General features: G+C 44.3%; 1 long non-coding RNA gene across 1 annotated transcript; it reads left to right on the top strand.

Moving 5' to 3' along the window:
* The first annotated feature begins 2,019 nt into the window (after window positions 1–2,019).
* LOC134169917 (uncharacterized) lies at window positions 2,020–10,371 on the top strand. The gene is made up of 3 exons (XR_009967074.1): window positions 2,020–2,659; window positions 9,354–9,446; window positions 9,814–10,371. It is a non-coding gene; the product is annotated as an uncharacterized LOC134169917 (long non-coding RNA).
* The last annotated feature ends 932 nt before the right edge of the window (window positions 10,372–11,303 follow it).

Raw genomic sequence — 11,303 nt, 5'->3', positions numbered from 1 at the left:
TTATAAACTTCGATCATATTCAGTCTTAGTCTTCTCTCCGTACAGGGGATCTTCATCCTCTCAGCTGTTTTAGTCACTCTTCTCTAAGCCTGCCACATCCTTCCTGAGACGTGGAGACCTGAGCTGTAACCAGCTGCTGTGGGTGCACCAGGATCTCATGTAGCAGCAAAACAGCACCTTTGGCCTAGATCTCAGTCCTCTTTCTGACGAGACAGAAGCATCTTCATGGTGTATGGTGGGTATCTGCATTGTTACATATACATCAGGACTAATGGCACAAAACTGCAGCCCTTTGCCTAGCAAAACAGCACAAAATGCCCTGAAAAATCTATCAGGGAATATACGGATGCTTCTGAAGACCGAACTAGTCATTTCTTCTGGTGGCTGCTGTTTTTCAAATGGAGTAAGGGATTAAAAAAGAGCAAAACTTGAAAACCTGCCTGACACTCTTTTATAAAGTCACACATTTTTTTCAGGATTGTGGAAAAACAGCACTCACCAGGAAAGGCCCAAACTCTGAATCAATGCAAAATTGCTAGGCAAAATTTGAAATGAGGAATTTTTAAGTCTCTGAGACCTGGATTTCAGCCACCATCCTGCAGCTCTCCTTCCTTGCTCCTCTCAGCAGCGTAAAGGATCCAGAGAAAGAAAGAAGTGGTAGTGATTTGGGACCTAACTGTGGGCTCCTCTATGTGGCCACCAACTGGGAATCTGCTTCAAATTGCTACGGCCTTATTTTTCCTCTTAAAATGATCCTCCAAAAAGGTAGCAGTCAGAAGCATGGCTTGTGGCAATCCTGCTCTACTGAAAATCTGGCTTGTGAGCCTGTGGAGAGGAAGAATGGTTTAAAATTCTGAGTCATAAAGCTATTGCAGAAGCCACACAGTTTTCCTGGCCCTCTCCGATGGATTTTTCCACCAAACAAAATAAGGGTGCTTTGGCCTTGTAGCAGTAACTTGAGGTTCTGTGTGCCCAGCAAAGAGCTCTCTGCATCAGGCTTCCTGTGAAACCCACAGGAGATGAAGCTGATGTATTCCATATGAGCATGCAGAGGGAAGGCTTGATAGGACAGAAACACGGCCAGCTGCTACAAGAAACACCCAGTTCGGAGGCACACACAGTGCCAATTCAGAGCTGAGTTTCAACCGTGTTGCTAACTATACTTCCTGTAGCTTCAGCAGCTGCGCGGCTGAGCCTTCATGAACTCATTTGTCTCTGGTCTCTTCGCAATGCACACCCTTCCTTCTCTTCTGATGAGCTCCCAAGGACTCCCCAGCCCTGGCACAGCCAGTTAAGAGTGCGATGCGCTGTTTGTGCTTTTGAAAGAAGAGGATGTGTGGCTGTGTTCCTGCCGAGGGTGCTGTGTGTTGGTGCCCTGCAGTGTCTCACAGCAGTAATGAGCAGGGTTGGCTCAGCCAGCCTGCGGAGGCACCTGAAGTGCCTGCTCCTCATCCTACACACTACTTATAAGTAGTGTTACTTGTCCCTGACCGTGGCAGGAGGGTTGGAACTAGATGATATTAAGGTGCTCTCCAACCCTAACTATACTATGATTCTTATAAGGACAGAGAGGGAACAAGTTACAGCAAGACAAGCCTCTTGCCTCACAGGGCCACAGTCTGTAATAGTGGAAGGAGGCTGGCATTTTGCACCTATGTACAAAACACCCTTGCAGAAGACACATCTGTGGGAAGGGTTGCCTACAGGGGACAGAATCCTTATCTTCTGCAGTTCCTCCCTGCAAAACCTTGTTTTGTCCTGCCTGGGCCTTTTTACCATACTCCTCCTCAGTAATGCTCCCAACCCTCCTCCCTCTGCTCAGTCCTATCTCCATCCTGTGGGAATGTTTTAATTCTCAAGGCAGGGCTGCCTCCAGGGGCCACAGTTTCAAGGTTATCAGCTGCTTCATGCATTACATGTCAAATACCCCGACTGAATTGTTCTTTCCTGATGCCGACAGCTTCAACCAAACAAAGATTTAATGGTTGGGGGTGGGAAATCTTCAAAAAATTCTTGTCCTTGCCAATGTCAGAGAAAATGAAAAGTCTGCCACTCCAAATATAGTAGCAAAGGCTGCAAGCCCCAGGCTTGTATCTCTAGGCTTGCCATGCCAGTGCCTGTGTGCTGTACATGTAAGCATGGATGTTTTGCTTTTTGCCTAGCTATGGGGATAATCTGAAAAGCACTTCTTGCTTTTCAACCTCCTTACATGCATATGGACTGCTTTTTACAGTCCAGGTTTTACACCCCAGGTGTACATAATGCCTCTGTCTTGTTTAATACAGGTATGGAATTTGCAAGTGTTCGAATGGGCTTTCTCCACACGATGGATGGAGTGAGTTCCTACTGGATTGGGCTCTGCATGCAATCTGCTGGACTGGTAAGCATGGTACTCCATACCCGAGTAAGGATGTGCACTAACATCATGAAACCCCTCTGGCTTTGGAGGGTGACCCTCATGATACATAAGGAAAATAGGAGTTGTTTGGGGTTTTTAATTCTACAGAGTTACATGTGTCTCAAAGCTTCTCCCATTTCACTTTCCTGATAGGTCTCCATTGCTAATAAAGGACTGGATACAGTTATTAAAGGAAGGGAAATTTTTGTTGACCTCTTTGATTTTCTGATGGTCAGGAAGGATCAGCACTGGCTATTTAAGGTGTGTGTTCAATGACCATCCTGTGTTTCCACACACAGACCTGCTTCTTGATGCTTTTCTGCCTCTTGATGATTGGCTGGTCAAAGTCATTCCAATGTTTCCCTTAAACATTAACAAACGTGTGAATATACTTTAGACCAACCTGGTCCATCTCATACTCTCCTCCTGTCTTCTTTCTATAATTGCCCAAAGTGAATAATGCAAGTTTGCAATATCACTTTGAGATGCATATGAGCCTTGCGCTGGGCATGGGGATGGGAGAATCAGGGTGTGCTGGGTTTGGCTGGGATACAGTTAATTTTTTTCATAGTATCTGGTCTGGGGCTGTGTTTTGGATTTGTGCTGAAAACAGTGTTGGTCACACAGTGGTGTGTTCAGTACTGCTGAGCAGCGCTTACACAGTTAAGGGCTGTTATGCATCTCACCCCACCAGCAAATAGGCTGTGGGGGACACAGTCAGGACACAGCCAGCTGACCCCAACTAACCCAAGGGGTATTCCATACCATATGCTCAGGTCTCACACTATCCAATATAAAGCTGGGGAAAGAAGAAGGAAGGGGGAGATGTTTGGAGTGATGGCATTTGTCTTCCCAAGTCACCACTACATGTGATGCAGTCCTGCTTTCCTGGAGATGGCTGAACCCATGCCTGTGATGGGAAGTGGTGAATGAATTCCTTGTTTCAGTTTGCTTGCGTGCACAGCTTCTGCTTTACCTATTAAACTGTCTTTATCTCAACCCATGCGTTTTCTCACTTTTACTCTCCCAATTCTCTCCCAGTCCCAGTGTGGGGGAGTGAGTGACTGGCTGTGTGGTGCTCACTTGCTGGCTGAAACCACAACACAGGGTCAGAACTTTCAAGTTTGCCGATAGCTGAAGGAAGACAGACATATGAAAAAGAAATCATATGAAAGGACATATAATGCAGGAAAAAGCAATCAGTAGTGTTGGAGCTAAAGACTAGAAATTAGCTTTCCAGAAAAAACAGTGGGGAGAATCAAACAGAAATTGAACTCAAACCTCAGTTTTTCATATTTAAAGTTAACTCTTCATTAGTTCCAAGCTTTTTGACCCAGTACTTAATCAAAGGAAGAGCCTTTTGCATCCTCTCTTTTCCTATTCAAGTTGAACACTACATCTTGACCACAAACTATTACTGTCACAATGATTTTTACCTTGCTGGTGTTAGTTATGGCCATTGCGGCCACTTTCCAGCTCCTGGGTGGCTCATTGAGCCTTCTGCACTTAGGGGAAAAGTCCAGTGAATGTAAGTTTCAGCAGTGGCAAATACAAACATAGATCAAAAAAAGACAAAAGGGAGACTTTGACAAGGGAGGGAAATTTTCTGTATCTGATTTCTGCATATGAGTTTTTAGAATTCATGTTACCTAGTCTAGGGCATGGGAAGAGAACGCAGGGTTTTTTTATTCAGCCGAACTAAAATCTCTCAACTCCAGAGCTCACCTTAAAATAACAATGCAAAACAAAACACCAGTGGTGGTTTTCTCTCTGAACCTCAGCTTCCTTCCCAAGGTCTGTTAGAGCTTCACCTCTTGCTTGTAGATACCCATAACTACTTCATCACTCAGTAACTACAAAGAGCAGAGCACTGTTTCTTGTGGGAGCGCTGCCGAGGCACTGCAGACAGCCCATAATCCCTTTTTTAATGACAATCTCTAGGGCTGAAGTCGAAAGAGGAGACTGAACAACTGGTGAGCAGCCTTCCCACAGCTGAGCAACAGTGATGTGAAAATGGTCCAGGCATCCAGTGCCTGATTTTGTAGGTGACTGAGCAAGTATGAGAAGCTGAGTCCTCCCCAGAAGGACAGCTGGAGATCCTGTGAGAGGTGCTGCCCTGGCTGCTTTCTGCTGGCTCCCTGTAGCGAGAGCACAGCAGTATATGCTGTGGCTGAGGCTGGGAGCTGGGACTGTCTTGCCCAGGAGCCCCAGGGAGCTGGTGTTGCGCAGGCACGCAGCTGGCTGGCCCTGAGGTCAACAAGGCTGTAAAAATGTTGGACTTCAGGGACTGCCCTTAGAGTGTGAGCATATCGATTGCTGTAGCATGCGAACGTGTAATTGCACTCTAGTGGCCTGTGGTCAGTGGTAGAGCCAGGAGTGTGCAGATGTGATTACAAATATTGTCTACTTGCACAGATTCATTTACTCAGAAACTCAACCGTGCCTTTATATTGAGTCCTTATTCTAAGGTCACCAGAGCTCATTAAACTTGAGCTCTGTCCCGCTGCAGTGTGGAGGTAGTGCTCCTGCTTCCTTATATTCTCTGTGAGTTCTTTGTGGCATAAGGACAGAAAAAATGAGCCAAGGACTGAGCTGGTATAGTCTTATTAATGACAATGCAAGAGTCAAAAATCCCCTTGGTCTATTCCACTGATGTCCTTTACTCAGTCTTATAAATGACCAGAAGCTCCTAATTTGCTTCCAGAGGCTTCCCAGAGCTCTGCTGGATTTCACAGTCCATCTTCCTGTAGCTTGTTACTTTTCACTATAGATTTGCTTTATTTTTCCCTAGCTTTGTCTTTATCATCAGCTGCTTTCATTTTATCCACATTTTGAAAAGTGAATCTTAGCTGCATTCAAAATCTTCTTCACGTGGACAGACTCCTGATGACAAAAAAGAGGCATCGTACTCATAATCACCAAAAGCCACAGAGGGGACTAAGAAAAGCAGCAAGTCTGCTTGCTGAGGGTATCATGTGTGCTGCAGCAATTGTGTGTTGTCTATGATTTTGAAAGATGCAGTATACACAATAAGCAAAGAACAAGCAATAAGGACACATAATGTAGTTTTTGTAGACTCAGCCAAAAATAGTCTGAAGAATTAATTGCATCAAGTGGTTAGGAAAGCTGACACAATTTAACATCTGTGGGGTTTTATTCTTTTTCGCCAGTGTCTTATCAGAGATAGCAGTGATTGGCCAGGCTTAACATGGCCATGTGCATGTCAACTAGTAGCTCTAGATATTTGCTGAGGAGAGGCTTTCTGAGCCAGAGCAAAATGATGCTGACACAAATGCAGTATGTGTGACAGAGAGATGTGCTTTCAAAGGATAGGATATGCCCATGCACACATATCCAGGGACTTGCCATTGACTTGCTTTTTTAACTTGGCAGCTTGAGTCACTGGTCTTTTGCTGCTTTTGGTAGAGCTTTGGGACCTCTGCTATCTACCCATAAAGTGCATAGCTACCAAACAGTTCCCTTGATTGCCCTTTCCACAGGCAGACATTGGCCTTTTTCCAAAGGCATATTGTATTTGCATTGATCACACTGCTGACTATATGACCTTGTCATTAGGAAAACATGAAACATAAAATATGAGTTACTTGGAGTCCTTCTAGTGTTATTCATTGGTTTATTTTCTGATCCCTGAAAGAGATTGCAGAGCCAGCAGGAGTTTTACTTGAGGCCCGCTGACACCATGGAATTCGTGGTACTTTAATTATCCAAATGATCTAAACAAAAGAAGTTAACAACTCAGTAGTGTATGATTGATTGTTAGCTGTAAAATGCAAAAATGAATTTGGCAGCTGGAACAGCTACATGAGACTCTGGCAGTTTGCTCCTCCAGCACCCTGACTAGAGCATCAGATTGGATATAGAATCATAGAGTCGTAGAATATGCTGGATGTAAATAAAGTTTGAAGCATTCACAAAAGATTGTTTCTGCACTTATGAGCACCCTTTTTTCTCTGCTCTTTTGCTGTAATGAGTTAGTCATTATGGTGGACATCCTCATCATTTTTTCAGGTCGATGTCCAGACGATAACTGTAGTGCTTCTGGGACTGGGAATGAAAGATCAGTATAAGATCATGGGGGAATGAGGACACAAGCAGACCTGGAGACTGCACAAAGCCAAGAGTCTCAGAAACAACACCCTGAGAAGTAGCAATTCCCAGCAAAATGGTGATAGGCCTGGGGATAGAAGACCTGGGACTATCTGTTGGTAGCAGAACATCAGTGACAATACAAGGGAGCCCAGTGAGTTCATGGCCACTGCATCCCTCTTGCCCTGAACCTCTTTAGTGTTTACAACTTTGTTTTCACTTATGATGCACACTGAAGCACAAGCCAAGCCAATCTGCCCATTCAAGAAGCACAGAGAGCAATGCTTTCTCCCACAGCATGTTAATTGTGGCTGTGAGCTCCAGTTTGCCCTCAATGCTAGAAGAATACAAAAAAAAAAGACACAAACCAAAAAAAAAAAAAAGGGAGGAAAACCAACCAACCAAAAAACTATCTTGGCTAGATTTATGGTAGAAAAGTCTATCAAGGGCAGTTCAGTGAATGCAGGTACAGCAAAGTTCAAGAAGTCCTTAAGCTGCAGCTTTCTAGAGAGTGTCCTGGGGACAGAATAACCCTGTGCTTGCCCTTCACTAAGCATCCCTTATGTCTGTGAGAGCCTGGACTTTCTGGCCCCCTGTCTGGCTAAGCTCACCATCTTAGGTACTTATCCTGAAGGTGGAAGGCAGGCTTGGGTCACAAGGACACTTCTTCCCCTTTCACCTCACCACCAGCCTGCTCTTAGGAGCCAAATCAGGGAGCGTTAGGTAACACTCTTCATCAGGAAACAAAAACAAATGTAGCTATGTAGTTTGCAGTTTCTAGTAAAGCACTTTTCTTCCTTGAAACTGTATTTAAGGAAACCCACATAGAGCAAATTACTTGAGTGCCTGCAGTGATTTTCCTCACACTCATAATATACAAAGAAGCCTACCAAAAATCACAGAAAACTGCTGTAACGCAGCCCTTGCCACAACACCCTGTAACAGGAGTTGATCTCAAGACTTATTTGTGTATTTTTAGCATGTAAAAATACATTTGTCAAAGTTAGCAGCGCTGCCAATACATGTGACTTTCAGTTCATCTCAGAATACCACGTATTTTCATTAGCCAGAACTGCCACAATTAACTTCTTAGAAGAATCTCCATTTTCTGGAAATAGAAACTCATGGGTGGTCATGAAAACTGAATCAGAGGAGATGGGGAAGAGAAATCTGAAGCTGACTTGGCAAAGATAGTAAGTATTAGGAGCTAGAAAGTCAGAGCTTGCAAGAAGCCAAGATTCAGATGCAGAGTTCCTGTTATTTTGGAGAGGCAACTAAGAAACTGTCTGGGATGAGTAACAAAATTGTACAAGGTGGGAAACTGGGCATTAGCCAGAACCATTAGCCAGAACATGGGGCTGAAGCTGACAACAGGAACACACATAAAGTCATAGGGAAATGTGGGCAAGGAGATGGAGAGAAGGAAGGGCACAGACAGTTTGGAAAGAAGGGGCAGAGGGAAAAAATCGGGTGAAGAATCTTGTTCTGTAAGTAATCACCATCCCCAAAGGAAGCCGAGATACCTTCCCATTGCTCCACAATGCAAGGATGAGGGATTGTTATTGCAGTCAGTTGGTCTATTTCTTGGTCTACGTCACAGAGTTCTGTGTAGGTGACCTAAGTGTCCCAGCTGATGTGTATCAGCTTGATGCTACAACATGGAATTTCCACTTTTATAATCTGGATAGCTATAGACTGCACACTTTCTGTCCTCATGAGAAAGATTTCAAAGTTAGTCCTCTAAAAGTTGGAAATACCAGAGTTAAGAATGCCTGTACATGTGCGCTAAAGGACCGCCGTTAACTGTATGATCCCACAGCGCTCCACAGGACCCTGGCCCCACCCAGCACACAAGATGGATGGTGCTCACTTGATGAGCAGCTGCTCAGTATTTCTTCCCTCCCTTGTTTGGAGTGTCTCCATGCCTTATTGACTACATATTATCTACGTTGAAGGCAATTACTTTCCTCATGAGTTTTTCTGTGCTGCTTATTGCTATAGTAACAGTGCCTCACAAACACTAACTCATCTGTTTTCTCTCTTTCCATCAGATATGGCAAGGCACTACCTGTGTTTCATGGATGCAGAACTGTAATTCCTGAATGCAGAGCTGAGGAATGGAGACCAGAGGCTGAAGTCACTGATTTCAAGTGCTCATATTAGAGTAGGACTTCATGTTTCACAGCACTTGGTGACTCACAGCACTTTGCAAGCTCTAGCTCCAGGTTACTTTGCCTTTAGTTTTTCCATACCTCCTGCAATTTCAAAGCCTTGAGTCAGAACCTGAAAAATAATGAACACATAACTACTGACCATCTCTGAAAAGTTCGAATTACTTAAATAATGTCACAAAATCTGTGTCACAGACCAGGACAATATGTATTCATGCAGCTTGATGTTCATCTGCCTCTAACCATGACACCAGCCAGTCCCTCAGCTCATTAATCATGTAACATATGTTCTAGGGGCATTGCCATGGGCTACTGGGGCAAGGAAAGCATCAGCTAATACAGCAGTACAGTGAACTGAAAAAAGTAGTGCCAAATAAATGTTGCAAACATTACAGAACAGTGAGGTATGCATTAGCAGTGTGATTACTCTGCTTACTTGCACATTTGTCCTTTTTCTCTCCTCCACTGTGTGTGTTAACTCTTTCTACACTGCACCTCTTGTGCTGGGACTGTCATTTTCTGTATTTGCAAAGCACCCTTCATATGCTCAAAATGATTCCAACAGCCTGTAAGATAGGCAAACATCACCATTTTAGAGGAGGGGAAGGTTAAAGTATGGGGCCTAATTAAAAAAAAAAAGGGGGTTATAATGATTGCATATTTCTTATTTGTGCAAGGAAAGAGGCCATCTGTGAATGCACAGTCTCCTGCTCCTGGACACGCAGCTGAACACCGGAATGGGCTTTTCTGGGCACTGATGTGCAGCAAGTGTAAATAAATAAGTGCATACCTATTCTGGAGGCTATAGATACATGTGAGTCACTCAAAGTAACAGAGGAAGTCAATGAATCTTGTCATCTAATTAGTATAACAGAGGAAAAATATTTCCCTAAACCAGCAAGCAAATATGTCATGTGAGATCCAATACGTTAAATTCTGCTGCGGGCCTGAAAGTTCCAGTAAGCACCAATCTTTCTTACTTAATTAACCTCCTTGGGGAGCTGCACTGCAGGTGTTTTTCATTATTTTCAGCAGAAGTTTAGCAATCTCTTCACATTGTGTTTCTTAGGACAAACCTCTGCTTTCCAGCCCGGGATAGCTTTGTTTCTGAATTGTTTCTCTCTTTATCCCTCCTAGGTCATTGGAGCGAAAAGCACTTTCTCCTCCCTGATCCTCGTCATGTATCTTCCTGGAGAAGAAAAAAAATACGTGGGCTGGGGAAACTGTACTGCTGCCTGAAATCTCATCTATCTGGATGCTTACCATGATGACAAATCGATGAAGGAAGAGGATCTTTTTTCATCGTTAGTAATAGCACAGTCCTGGCCAGATGCAAGGGAAAAAATAAGAGTCCCTCATTAGAAGGTTTGACCAACCCCCTGAAAGATTATATTAAGCTCTTTTCAAGGGCTTATGTCTTATTTTAGCAAGTCACACACTCAGATGCCCAGCTGCCCCCCCACTCACACGAAGCAGGGTGGGTCAGATTACTTCCCATGCCAAAATGGGAGTAACCTATTGGCTACAGAAAGCATTTGGGAATGCAGTTATGCAGAACAGTCAGTGACAGGCTTTCTGTGGCATGGCTCTTCAGTTCATGGAGCATTCAAACTCTACAGTTGGCCTTGGTTTTTGCTATTACATCTTCATCTTTAGGATGGGTCTCAGATACCCCTTTTGTGCATGCATTCCTCTCCTCCCAGGATGTCTGGGATTTGAAAACTTACTGTGAGTTTTGTTGTAAGAAATGAGTACTTTCCAGTGATTTAGCTGGAAATGGGCTGCCTCTTACAATGCTACTCCATGCCCTATGTTTCTAGGCATGCTGAATAAGTGACCTCTAAAAACTGTGAGGCCTGAAACTGCAAAGATATTCATGATAAGTTCAGAACACAAGCACAATCTCAGCTCTGTAGCTTGGCAGCTTCCCTGAGATCCTTCCCAAGGCAGGTGGCATGAAGGACTATTGAAGTGGGTGAGTGTAAAACAGATAAACTCCCTGTAGACTTCAGTTAACAGTATTAATTCTCCTTCCTGGCAAGGACAATGGCAGAAGGTCCGTTTAGTGAACTCCCCTGGGATCTGTGGCAGGAGGTGGCTTAAAGCATAGTTTAGCACCTATATCTGCAGGCACTCCTTAGTATTTCAACCCACTGACACCCTGTAATGGGAGATTTGTGAATGCTGCTAGCCTCCTAACTCTGACCTCAGAGCAGGGCTTCGCATTTAGTCCTTTCCTAGCTGGAAGACTCTCTTAGCCCATTGACTAATTAGGTCATTTTAATTTACAGAAACATTAAGCCCTGATTTTTAAATCTGGCATTGAAATGCTGCCACTGAATTGCTCTTGCCTCCACCTCCAAGTTTGCTTCTGCCACCACTAGCATGACATAAATCAGTGCATCTCTGACTAGCTGCCTCTGAGCAGTTGCTTTAATATCCGCATACTGGCATGTAGGAGCAGGAAAGAAAAGACGTGTGCCTGGGATGTGAGCAGAAACCAAGAGGGCTGACGTGCCCTTTTCTGTTTGTTCGCTGAGGTGGGCGGGCACAGAGCTCGCTCCTCTTGGCCTTTGGGAGCCCTTGTCCCTTTCCTGTGCAGGGGAACATGAACAGTGTGCCCTGAT

This window comes from Pezoporus occidentalis, unplaced genomic scaffold, assembly GCF_034315485.1.
Source record: "Pezoporus occidentalis ecotype Australia unplaced genomic scaffold, CSIRO_AGI_Poc_V1 ctg36, whole genome shotgun sequence".
In the NCBI taxonomy this organism is placed as follows: Eukaryota; Metazoa; Chordata; class Aves; order Psittaciformes; family Psittacidae; genus Pezoporus; species Pezoporus occidentalis.
This window is presented reverse-complemented; position numbering and strand designations above follow the sequence as displayed.